This window comes from Ambystoma mexicanum, chromosome 14 (genome assembly GCF_040938575.1).
Source record: "Ambystoma mexicanum isolate Mex_15411 chromosome 14, UKY_AmexF1_1, whole genome shotgun sequence".
In the NCBI taxonomy this organism is placed as follows: Eukaryota; Metazoa; Chordata; class Amphibia; order Caudata; family Ambystomatidae; genus Ambystoma; species Ambystoma mexicanum.
The window spans coordinates 567,113,400-567,127,098 of NC_090940.1; positions in this window are offsets into that span (position 1 = coordinate 567,113,400).

Here is a 13,699-nt window from a genome sequence, read left to right on the forward strand (position 1 = left end):
GCTGCTAACATATACTGAACGTTCAGTGGTATAGGATTCATTTTTTCGTTCCCAATATATTTTTGGGATTTTCAGTGGTCTAGGATGCGGGTTAATGCCCCTTTCAGGCTGCAAATGTTTTTGGGACATTCAGAGCTCTCTGACACATTTTTTGGGCCACCAATATTTTCAGGACTTTAGGGGCTCTAGGATGCCTGTAAACCCCTTTTTTGGGCATCCAAAGTTTTCAACCTTTTTGCAGGCCTAAGATGCATTTTAAGGCCTTTTTGGGCTGCTAACATATACTGAACTTTCAGGGTGTAGGATGCATTTTCCGTGCCCAAAACAGTTTTGGGAAATTCAGTGGTCTAGGATGCGGGTTAATGCCCCTTTCAGGCTGCAAATGTTTTGGGGACATTCAGAGCTCTCTGACACAGTTTTTGGGCCACAAACATTTTCTGGACTTTTAGGGGGTCTAGTATATCTGTAAACCCCTTTTTTGGGCCTCCAAAGTTTTCAACCTTTTTGCAGGCCTTAGAGGCATTTTAAGGGCTTTTTTGGCTGCTAACATATTCTGAACGTTCACGGGTATAGGATTCATTTTTTCGTTCCCAATATATTTTTGGGATTTTCAGTGGTCTAGGATGCGGGTTAATGCCCCTTTTAGGCTGCAAATGTTTTTGGGACATTCAGAGCTCTCTGACACAGTTTTTGGACCACCAACATTTTCTGGACTTTAGGGGGTCTAGGATGCTTGTAAACCCCTTTTTTGGGCCTTCAAAGTTTTCAACCTTTTTGCAGGCCTAAGAAGCATTTTAAGGCCTTTTTTGGGCTGCTAACATATTCTGAACGTTCACGGGTGTAGGATGCATTTTCCGTGCCCAAAATATTTTTTGGAAATTCAGTCGTCTAGGATGCAGGTTAATGCCCCTTTCAGGCTGCAAATGTTTTTGGGACATTCAGAGCTCTCTGACAGTTTTTGGGCCACCAACATTTTCTGGACTTTAGGGGGTCTAGGATGTCTGTAAACCCCTTTTTTGGGCCTCCAAAGTTTTCAACCTTTTTGCCAGCCTTAGATGCATTTTAAGGCCTTTTTTGGGCTGCTAACATACACTGAAATTTCAGGGGTGTAGGATGCATTTTTTGTGCCCAATATATTTTTGGGAATTTCAGTGGTCTAGGGTGCGGGTTAATGCTCCTTTCAAGCTGCAAATGTTTTTGGGACATTCAGAGCTCTCTGACAGTTTTTGCGCCACCAACATTTTCTGGACTTTAGGGGGTCTAGGATATCTGTAAACCCCTTTTTTGGGCCTCCAAAGTTTTCAACCTTTTTGCAGGCCTAAGATGCATTTTAAGGCCTTTTTTGCCTGCTAACATATTCTGAACGTTCAGGGGTGTAGGATGCATTTTTCATGCCCAAAATATTTTTGAGAATTTCAGTGGTCTAGGATGAGGGTTAATGCCCCTTTCAGGCTGCAAATGTTTTTGGGACATTCAGAGCTCTCTGACACAGTTTTTGGGCCACCAATATTTTCTGGACTTTAGGGGCTCTAGGATGCCTGTAAACCCCTTTTTTGGGCATCCAAAGTTTTCAACCTTTTTGCAGGCCTAAGATGCATTTTAAGGCCTTTTTGGGCTGCTAACATATACTGAACTTTCAGGGTGTAGGATGCATTTTCCGTGCCCAAAATATTTTTGGGAAATTCAGTGGTCTAGGGTGCGGGTTAATGCTCCTTTCAAGCTGCAAATGTTTTTGGGTCATTCCGAGCTCTCTGACAGTTTTTGGGCCACCAACATTTTCTGGACTTTAGGGGGTCTAGGATGTCTGTAAACCCCTTTTTTGGGCCTCCAAAGTTTTCAACCTTTTTGCAGGCCTAAGATGCATTTTAAGGCCTTTTTTGCCTGCCAACATATTCTGAACGTTCAGGGGTATAGGATTCATTTTTCGTGCCCAATATATTTTTGGGATTTTCAGTGGTCTAGGATGCGGGTTAATGCCCCTTTCAGGCTGCAAATGTTTTTGGGACATTCAGAGCTCTCTGACACAGTTTTTGGGCCACCAACATTTTCTGGACTTTAGGGGGTCTAGGATGTCTGTAAACCCCTTTGTTGGGCCTGCAAAGTTTTAAACCTTTTTGCAGGCCTAAGATGCATTTTAAGGCCTTTTTTGGGCTGCTAACATATACTGAACTTTCAGGGGTATAGGATTCATTTTTCGTGCCCAATATATTTTTGGGATTTTCAGTTGTCTAGGATGCGGGTTAATGCCCCTTTCAGGCTGCAAATGTTTTTGGGACATTCAGAGCTCTCTGACACAGTTTTTGGGCCACCAACATTTTCAGTACTTTAGGGGGTCTAGGATGTCTGTAAACCCCTTTTTTGGGCCTCCAAAGTTTTCAACCTTTTTGGAGGCCTAAAATGCATTTTAAGGCCTTTTTTGGGCTGCTAACAGATACTGAACTTTCAGGGGTGTAGGATGCATTTTTCGTGCCCAATATATTTTTGGGAATTTCAGCGGTCTAGGGTGCGGGTTAATGCTCCTTTCAAGCTGCAAATGTTTTTGGGTCATTCCGAGCTCTCTGACAGTTTTTGGGCCACCAACATTTTCTGGACTTTAGGGGGTCTAGGATGTCTGTAAACCCCTTTTTTGAGCCTCCAAAGTTTTCAACCTTTTTGCAGGCCTAAGATGCATTTTAAGGCCTTTTTTGCCTGCTAACATATTCTGAACGTTCACGGGTGTAGGATGCGAACGTTCACGGGTGTAGGATGCATTTTTCGTGCCCAAAATATTTTTGAGAATTTCAGTGGTCTAGGATGCGGGTTAATGCCCCTTTGAAGCTGCAAATGTTTTTGGGTCATTCAGAGCTCTCTGACAGTTTTTGGGCCACAAACATTTTCTGGACTTTAGGGGGTCTAGGATGTCTGTAAAGCCCTTTTTTGGGCCTCCAAAGTTTTCAACCTTTTTGCAGGCCTTAGATGCATTTTCAGGGCTTTTTTGGCTGCTAACATATACTGAACGTTCAAGGGTATAGGATTCATTTTTTCGTCCCCAATATATTTTTGGGATTTTCAGTGGTCTAGGATGCGGGTTAATGCCCCTTTCAGGCTGCAAATGTTTTTGGGACATTCAGAGCTCTCTGACACAGTTTTTGGGCCACCAATATTTTCTGGACTTTAGGGGCTCTAGGATGCCTATAAACCCCTTTTTTGGGCATCCAAAGTTTTCAACCTTTTTGCAGGCCTAAGATGCATTTTAAGGCCTTTTTGGGCTGCTAACATATACTGAACTTTCAGGGTGTAGGGTGCATTTTCCGTGCCCAAAATATTTTTGGGAAATTCAGTGGTCTAGGATGCGGGTTAATGCCCCTTTCAGGCTGCAAATGTTTTTTGGACATTCAGAGCTCTCTGACACAGTTTTTGGGCCACCAACATTTTCTGGACTTTAGGGGGTCTAGGATGCCTGTAAACCCCTTTTTTGGGCCTTCAAAGTTTTCAACCTTTTTGCAGGCCTAAGATGCATTTTAAGGCCTTTTTTGCCTGCTAACATATTCTGAACGTTCACGGGTGTAGGATGCATTTTCCGTGCCCAAAATATTTTTGGGAAATTCAGTCGTCTAGGATGCGGGTTAATGCCCCTTTCAGGATGCAAATGTTTTTGGGACTTTCAGAGCTCTCTGACACTGTTTTTGGGCCACAAACATTTTCTGGACTTTAGGGGGTCTAGGATGTCTGTAAAGCCCTTTTTTGGGCCTCCAAAGTTTTCAACTTTTTTGCAGGCCTTAGAGGCATTTTAAGGGCTTTTTGGCTGCTAACATATACTGAAAGTTCAGAGGTATAGGATTCATTTTTTCGTTCCCAATATATTTTTGGGATTTTCAGTGGTCTAGGATGCGGGTTAATGCCCCTTTGAGGCTGCAAATGTTTTTGGGACATTCAGAGCTCTCTGACACAGTTTTTGGGCCACCAATAATTTCTGGACGTTAGGGGCTCTAGGATGCCTGTAAACCCCTTTTTTGGGCATCCAAAGTTTTCAACCTTTTTGCAGGCCTAAGATGCATTTTAAGGCCTTTTTGGGCTGCTAACATATACTGAACTTTCAGGGTGTAGGATGCATTTTCCGTGCCCAAAATATTTTTGGGAAATTCAGTGGTCTAGGATGCGGGTTAATGCCCCTTTCAAGCTGCAAATGTTTTTGGGTCATTCAGAGCTCTCTGACAGTTTTTGGGCCACCAACATTTTCTGGACTTTAGGGGGTCTAGGATGTCTGTAAACCCCTTTTTTGGGCCTCCAAAGTTTTCAACCTTTTTGCAGGCCTAAGATGCATTTTAAGGCCTTTTTTGCCTGCTAACATATTCTGAACGTTCACGGGTGTAGGATGCATTTTCCGTGCCCAAAATATTTTTGGGAAATTCAGTCGTCTAGGATGCGGGTTAATGCCCCTTTCAGGCTGCAAATGTTTTTGGGACATTCAGAGCTCTCTGACACAGTTTTTGGGCCACAAACATTTTCTGGACTTTAGGGGGTCTAGGATGTCTGTAAAGCCCTTTTTTGGGCCTCCAAAGATTTCAACCTTTTTGCAGGCCTTAGATGCATTTTCAGGGCTTTTTTGGCTGCTAACATATACTGAACGTTCAAGGGTATAGGATTCATTTTTTCGTACCCAAAATATTTTTGGGAAATTCAGTGGTCTAGGATGCGGGTTAATGCCCCTTTCAGGCTGCAAATGTTTTTGGGACATTCAGAGCTCTCTGACACAGTTTTTGGGCCACCAATATTTTCTGGACTTTAGGGGGGCTCTAGGATGCCTGTAAAACCCTTTTTTGGGCATCCAAAGTTTTCAACCTTTTTGCAGGCCTAAGATGCATTTTAAGGCCTTTTTGGGCTGCTAACATATACTGAACGTTCAAGGGTATAGGATTCATTTTTTCGTCCCCAATATATTTTTGGGATTTTCAGTGGTCTAGGATGCGGGTTAATGCCCCTTTCAGGCTGCAAATGTTTTTGGGACATTCAGAGCTCTCTGACACAGTTTTTGGGCCACCAATATTTTCTGGACTTTAGGGGCTCTAGGATGCCTATAAACCCCTTTTTTGGGCATCCAAAGTTTTCAACCTTTTTGCAGGCCTAAGATGCATTTTAAGGCCTTTTTGGGCTGCTAACATATACTGAACTTTCAGGGTGTAGGATGCATTTTCCGTGCCCAAAATATTTTTGGGAAATTCAGTGGTCTAGGATGCGGGTTAATGCCCCTTTCAGGCTGCAAATGTTTTTTGGACATTCAGAGCTCTCTGACACAGTTTTTGGGCCACCAACATTTTCTGGACTTTAGGGGGTCTAGGATGCCTGTAAACCCCTTTTTTGGGCCTTCAAAGTTTTCAACCTTTTTGCAGGCCTAAGATGCATTTTAAGGCCTTTTTTGCCTGCTAACATATTCTGAACGTTCATGGGTGTAGGATGCATTTTCCGAGCCCAAAATATTTTTGGGAAATTCAGTCATCTAGGATGCGGGTTAATGCCCCTTTCAGGCTGCAAATGTTTTTGGGACATTCAGAGCGCTCTGACACAGTTTTTGGGCCACAAACATTTTCTGGACTTTAGGGGGTCTAGGATGTCTGTAAAGCCCTTTTTTGGGCCTCCAAAGTTTTCAACCTTTTTGCAGGCCTTAGATGCATTTTAAGGGCTTTTTTGGCTGCTAACATATACTGAACGTTCAGTGGTATAGGATTCATTTTTTCGTTCCCAATATATTTTTGGGATTTTCAGTGGTCTAGGATGCGGGTTAATGCCCCTTTCAGGCTGCAAATGTTTTTGGGACATTCAGAGCTCTCTGACACATTTTTTGGGCCACCAATATTTTCAGGACTTTAGGGGCTCTAGGATGCCTGTAAACCCCTTTTTTGGGCATCCAAAGTTTTCAACCTTTTTGCAGGCCTAAGATGCATTTTAAGGCCTTTTTGGGCTGCTAACATATACTGAACTTTCAGGGTGTAGGATGCATTTTCCGTGCCCAAAACAGTTTTGGGAAATTCAGTGGTCTAGGATGCGGGTTAATGCCCCTTTCAGGCTGCAAATGTTTTGGGGACATTCAGAGCTCTCTGACACAGTTTTTGGGCCACAAACATTTTCTGGACTTTTAGGGGGTCTAGTATATCTGTAAACCCCTTTTTTGGGCCTCCAAAGTTTTCAACCTTTTTGCAGGCCTTAGAGGCATTTTAAGGGCTTTTTTGGCTGCTAACATATTCTGAACGTTCACGGGTATAGGATTCATTTTTTCGTTCCCAATATATTTTTGGGATTTTCAGTGGTCTAGGATGCGGGTTAATGCCCCTTTTAGGCTGCAAATGTTTTTGGGACATTCAGAGCTCTCTGACACAGTTTTTGGACCACCAACATTTTCTGGACTTTAGGGGGTCTAGGATGCTTGTAAACCCCTTTTTTGGGCCTTCAAAGTTTTCAACCTTTTTGCAGGCCTAAGAAGCATTTTAAGGCCTTTTTTGGGCTGCTAACATATTCTGAACGTTCACGGGTGTAGGATGCATTTTCCGTGCCCAAAATATTTTTTGGAAATTCAGTCGTCTAGGATGCAGGTTAATGCCCCTTTCAGGCTGCAAATGTTTTTGGGACATTCAGAGCTCTCTGACAGTTTTTGGGCCACCAACATTTTCTGGACTTTAGGGGGTCTAGGATGTCTGTAAACCCCTTTTTTGGGCCTCCAAAGTTTTCAACCTTTTTGCCAGCCTTAGATGCATTTTAAGGCCTTTTTTGGGCTGCTAACATACACTGAAATTTCAGGGGTGTAGGATGCATTTTTTGTGCCCAATATATTTTTGGGAATTTCAGTGGTCTAGGGTGCGGGTTAATGCTCCTTTCAAGCTGCAAATGTTTTTGGGACATTCAGAGCTCTCTGACAGTTTTTGCGCCACCAACATTTTCTGGACTTTAGGGGGTCTAGGATATCTGTAAACCCCTTTTTTGGGCCTCCAAAGTTTTCAACCTTTTTGCAGGCCTAAGATGCATTTTAAGGCCTTTTTTGCCTGCTAACATATTCTGAACGTTCAGGGGTGTAGGATGCATTTTTCATGCCCAAAATATTTTTGAGAATTTCAGTGGTCTAGGATGAGGGTTAATGCCCCTTTCAGGCTGCAAATGTTTTTGGGACATTCAGAGCTCTCTGACACAGTTTTTGGGCCACCAATATTTTCTGGACTTTAGGGGCTCTAGGATGCCTGTAAACCCCTTTTTTGGGCATCCAAAGTTTTCAACCTTTTTGCAGGCCTAAGATGCATTTTAAGGCCTTTTTGGGCTGCTAACATATACTGAACTTTCAGGGTGTAGGATGCATTTTCCGTGCCCAAAATATTTTTGGGAAATTCAGTGGTCTAGGGTGCGGGTTAATGCTCCTTTCAAGCTGCAAATGTTTTTGGGTCATTCCGAGCTCTCTGACAGTTTTTGGGCCACCAACATTTTCTGGACTTTAGGGGGTCTAGGATGTCTGTAAACCCCTTTTTTGGGCCTCCAAAGTTTTCAACCTTTTTGCAGGCCTAAGATGCATTTTAAGGCCTTTTTTGCCTGCCAACATATTCTGAACGTTCAGGGGTATAGGATTCATTTTTCGTGCCCAATATATTTTTGGGATTTTCAGTGGTCTAGGATGCGGGTTAATGCCCCTTTCAGGCTGCAAATGTTTTTGGGACATTCAGAGCTCTCTGACACAGTTTTTGGGCCACCAACATTTTCTGGACTTTAGGGGGTCTAGGATGTCTGTAAACCCCTTTGTTGGGCCTGCAAAGTTTTAAACCTTTTTGCAGGCCTAAGATGCATTTTAAGGCCTTTTTTGGGCTGCTAACATATACTGAACTTTCAGGGGTATAGGATTCATTTTTCGTGCCCAATATATTTTTGGGATTTTCAGTGGTCTAGGATGCGGGTTAATGCCCCTTTCAGGCTGCAAATGTTTTTGGGACATTCAGAGCTCTCTGACACAGTTTTTGGGCCACCAACATTTTCTGGACTTTAGGGGGTCTAGGATGCCTGTAAACCCCTTTTTTGGGCCTTCAAAGTTTTCAACCTTTTTGCAGGCCTAAGATGCATTTTAAGGCCTTTTTTGCCTGCTAACATATTCTGAACGTTCATGGGTGTAGGATGCATTTTCCGAGCCCAAAATATTTTTGGGAAATTCAGTCATCTAGGATGCGGGTTAATGCCCCTTTCAGGCTGCAAATGTTTTTGGGACATTCAGAGCGCTCTGACACAGTTTTTGGGCCACAAACATTTTCTGGACTTTAGGGGGTCTAGGATGTCTGTAAAGCCCTTTTTTGGGCCTCCAAAGTTTTCAACCTTTTTGCAGGCCTTAGATGCATTTTAAGGGCTTTTTTGGCTGCTAACATATACTGAACGTTCAGTGGTATAGGATTCATTTTTTCGTTCCCAATATATTTTTGGGATTTTCAGTGGTCTAGGATGCGGGTTAATGCCCCTTTCAGGCTGCAAATGTTTTTGGGACATTCAGAGCTCTCTGACACATTTTTTGGGCCACCAATATTTTCAGGACTTTAGGGGCTCTAGGATGCCTGTAAACCCCTTTTTTGGGCATCCAAAGTTTTCAACCTTTTTGCAGGCCTAAGATGCATTTTAAGGCCTTTTTGGGCTGCTAACATATACTGAACTTTCAGGGTGTAGGATGCATTTTCCGTGCCCAAAACAGTTTTGGGAAATTCAGTGGTCTAGGATGCGGGTTAATGCCCCTTTCAGGCTGCAAATGTTTTGGGGACATTCAGAGCTCTCTGACACAGTTTTTGGGCCACAAACATTTTCTGGACTTTTAGGGGGTCTAGTATATCTGTAAACCCCTTTTTTGGGCCTCCAAAGTTTTCAACCTTTTTGCAGGCCTTAGAGGCATTTTAAGGGCTTTTTTGGCTGCTAACATATTCTGAACGTTCACGGGTATAGGATTCATTTTTTCGTTCCCAATATATTTTTGGGATTTTCAGTGGTCTAGGATGCGGGTTAATGCCCCTTTTAGGCTGCAAATGTTTTTGGGACATTCAGAGCTCTCTGACACAGTTTTTGGACCACCAACATTTTCTGGACTTTAGGGGGTCTAGGATGCTTGTAAACCCCTTTTTTGGGCCTTCAAAGTTTTCAACCTTTTTGCAGGCCTAAGAAGCATTTTAAGGCCTTTTTTGGGCTGCTAACATATTCTGAACGTTCACGGGTGTAGGATGCATTTTCCGTGCCCAAAATATTTTTTGGAAATTCAGTCGTCTAGGATGCAGGTTAATGCCCCTTTCAGGCTGCAAATGTTTTTGGGACATTCAGAGCTCTCTGACAGTTTTTGGGCCACCAACATTTTCTGGACTTTAGGGGGTCTAGGATGTCTGTAAACCCCTTTTTTGGGCCTCCAAAGTTTTCAACCTTTTTGCCAGCCTTAGATGCATTTTAAGGCCTTTTTTGGGCTGCTAACATACACTGAAATTTCAGGGGTGTAGGATGCATTTTTTGTGCCCAATATATTTTTGGGAATTTCAGTGGTCTAGGGTGCGGGTTAATGCTCCTTTCAAGCTGCAAATGTTTTTGGGACATTCAGAGCTCTCTGACAGTTTTTGCGCCACCAACATTTTCTGGACTTTAGGGGGTCTAGGATATCTGTAAACCCCTTTTTTGGGCCTCCAAAGTTTTCAACCTTTTTGCAGGCCTAAGATGCATTTTAAGGCCTTTTTTGCCTGCTAACATATTCTGAACGTTCAGGGGTGTAGGATGCATTTTTCATGCCCAAAATATTTTTGAGAATTTCAGTGGTCTAGGATGAGGGTTAATGCCCCTTTCAGGCTGCAAATGTTTTTGGGACATTCAGAGCTCTCTGACACAGTTTTTGGGCCACCAATATTTTCTGGACTTTAGGGGCTCTAGGATGCCTGTAAACCCCTTTTTTGGGCATCCAAAGTTTTCAACCTTTTTGCAGGCCTAAGATGCATTTTAAGGCCTTTTTGGGCTGCTAACATATACTGAACTTTCAGGGTGTAGGATGCATTTTCCGTGCCCAAAATATTTTTGGGAAATTCAGTGGTCTAGGGTGCGGGTTAATGCTCCTTTCAAGCTGCAAATGTTTTTGGGTCATTCCGAGCTCTCTGACAGTTTTTGGGCCACCAACATTTTCTGGACTTTAGGGGGTCTAGGATGTCTGTAAACCCCTTTTTTGGGCCTCCAAAGTTTTCAACCTTTTTGCAGGCCTAAGATGCATTTTAAGGCCTTTTTTGCCTGCCAACATATTCTGAACGTTCAGGGGTATAGGATTCATTTTTCGTGCCCAATATATTTTTGGGATTTTCAGTGGTCTAGGATGCGGGTTAATGCCCCTTTCAGGCTGCAAATGTTTTTGGGACATTCAGAGCTCTCTGACACAGTTTTTGGGCCACCAACATTTTCTGGACTTTAGGGGGTCTAGGATGTCTGTAAACCCCTTTGTTGGGCCTGCAAAGTTTTAAACCTTTTTGCAGGCCTAAGATGCATTTTAAGGCCTTTTTTGGGCTGCTAACATATACTGAACTTTCAGGGGTATAGGATTCATTTTTCGTGCCCAATATATTTTTGGGATTTTCAGTGGTCTAGGATGCGGGTTAATGCCCCTTTCAGGCTGCAAATGTTTTTGGGACATTCAGAGCTCTCTGACACAGTTTTTGGGCCACCAACATTTTCAGTACTTTAGGGGGTCTAGGATGTCTGTAAACCCCTTTTTTGGGCCTCCAAAGTTTTCAACCTTTTTGGAGGCCTAAAATGCATTTTAAGGCCTTTTTTGGGCTGCTAACAGATACTGAACTTTCAGGGGTGTAGGATGCATTTTTCGTGCCCAATATATTTTTGGGAATTTCAGCGGTCTAGGGTGCGGGTTAATGCTCCTTTCAAGCTGCAAATGTTTTTGGGTCATTCCGAGCTCTCTGACAGTTTTTGGGCCACCAACATTTTCTGGACTTTAGGGGGTCTAGGATGTCTGTAAACCCCTTTTTTGAGCCTCCAAAGTTTTCAACCTTTTTGCAGGCCTAAGATGCATTTTAAGGCCTTTTTTGCCTGCTAACATATTCTGAACGTTCACGGGTGTAGGATGCGAACGTTCACGGGTGTAGGATGCATTTTTCGTGCCCAAAATATTTTTGAGAATTTCAGTGGTCTAGGATGCGGGTTAATGCCCCTTTGAAGCTGCAAATGTTTTTGGGTCATTCAGAGCTCTCTGACAGTTTTTGGGCCACAAACATTTTCTGGACTTTAGGGGGTCTAGGATGTCTGTAAAGCCCTTTTTTGGGCCTCCAAAGTTTTCAACCTTTTTGCAGGCCTTAGATGCATTTTCAGGGCTTTTTTGGCTGCTAACATATACTGAACGTTCAAGGGTATAGGATTCATTTTTTCGTCCCCAATATATTTTTGGGATTTTCAGTGGTCTAGGATGCGGGTTAATGCCCCTTTCAGGCTGCAAATGTTTTTGGGACATTCAGAGCTCTCTGACACAGTTTTTGGGCCACCAATATTTTCTGGACTTTAGGGGCTCTAGGATGCCTATAAACCCCTTTTTTGGGCATCCAAAGTTTTCAACCTTTTTGCAGGCCTAAGATGCATTTTAAGGCCTTTTTGGGCTGCTAACATATACTGAACTTTCAGGGTGTAGGGTGCATTTTCCGTGCCCAAAATATTTTTGGGAAATTCAGTGGTCTAGGATGCGGGTTAATGCCCCTTTCAGGCTGCAAATGTTTTTTGGACATTCAGAGCTCTCTGACACAGTTTTTGGGCCACCAACATTTTCTGGACTTTAGGGGGTCTAGGATGCCTGTAAACCCCTTTTTTGGGCCTTCAAAGTTTTCAACCTTTTTGCAGGCCTAAGATGCATTTTAAGGCCTTTTTTGCCTGCTAACATATTCTGAACGTTCACGGGTGTAGGATGCATTTTCCGTGCCCAAAATATTTTTGGGAAATTCAGTCGTCTAGGATGCGGGTTAATGCCCCTTTCAGGATGCAAATGTTTTTGGGACTTTCAGAGCTCTCTGACACTGTTTTTGGGCCACAAACATTTTCTGGACTTTAGGGGGTCTAGGATGTCTGTAAAGCCCTTTTTTGGGCCTCCAAAGTTTTCAACTTTTTTGCAGGCCTTAGAGGCATTTTAAGGGCTTTTTGGCTGCTAACATATACTGAAAGTTCAGAGGTATAGGATTCATTTTTTCGTTCCCAATATATTTTTGGGATTTTCAGTGGTCTAGGATGCGGGTTAATGCCCCTTTGAGGCTGCAAATGTTTTTGGGACATTCAGAGCTCTCTGACACAGTTTTTGGGCCACCAATAATTTCTGGACGTTAGGGGCTCTAGGATGCCTGTAAACCCCTTTTTTGGGCATCCAAAGTTTTCAACCTTTTTGCAGGCCTAAGATGCATTTTAAGGCCTTTTTGGGCTGCTAACATATACTGAACTTTCAGGGTGTAGGATGCATTTTCCGTGCCCAAAATATTTTTGGGAAATTCAGTGGTCTAGGATGCGGGTTAATGCCCCTTTCAAGCTGCAAATGTTTTTGGGTCATTCAGAGCTCTCTGACAGTTTTTGGGCCACCAACATTTTCTGGACTTTAGGGGGTCTAGGATGTCTGTAAACCCCTTTTTTGGGCCTCCAAAGTTTTCAACCTTTTTGCAGGCCTAAGATGCATTTTAAGGCCTTTTTTGCCTGCTAACATATTCTGAACGTTCACGGGTGTAGGATGCATTTTCCGTGCCCAAAATATTTTTGGGAAATTCAGTCGTCTAGGATGCGGGTTAATGCCCCTTTCAGGCTGCAAATGTTTTTGGGACATTCAGAGCTCTCTGACACAGTTTTTGGGCCACAAACATTTTCTGGACTTTAGGGGGTCTAGGATGTCTGTAAAGCCCTTTTTTGGGCCTCCAAAGATTTCAACCTTTTTGCAGGCCTTAGATGCATTTTCAGGGCTTTTTTGGCTGCTAACATATACTGAACGTTCAAGGGTATAGGATTCATTTTTTCGTACCCAAAATATTTTTGGGAAATTCAGTGGTCTAGGATGCGGGTTAATGCCCCTTTCAGGCTGCAAATGTTTTTGGGACATTCAGAGCTCTCTGACACAGTTTTTGGGCCACCAATATTTTCTGGACTTTAGGGGGGCTCTAGGATGCCTGTAAAACCCTTTTTTGGGCATCCAAAGTGTTCAACCTTTTTGCAGGCCTAAGATGCATTTTAAGGCCTTTTTGGGCTGCTAACATATACTGAACTTTCAGGGTGTAGGATGCATTTCCCATGCCCAAAATATTTTTGGGAAATTCAGTGGTCTAGGATGCGGGTTAATGCCCCTTTCAGGCTGCAAATGTTTTTGGGACATTCAGAGCTCTCTGGCACAGTTTTTGGCCCACCAACATTTTCTGGACTTTAGGGGGGCTAGGATGTCTGTAAACCCCTTTTTTGGGCCTCCAAAGTTTTCAACCTTTTTGCAGGCCTAAGATGCATTTTAAGGCCTTTTTTGCCTGCTAACATATTCTGAACGTTCACGGGTGTAGGATGCATTTTCCGTGCCCAAAATATTTTTGGGAAATTCAGTCGTCTAGGATACGGGTTAATGCCCCTTTCAGGCTGCAAATGTTTTGGGACATTCAGAGCTCTCTGGCACAGTTTTTGGCCCACCAACATTTTCTGGACTTTAGGGGGGCTAGGATGCCTGTAAACCCCTTTTTTGGGCCTT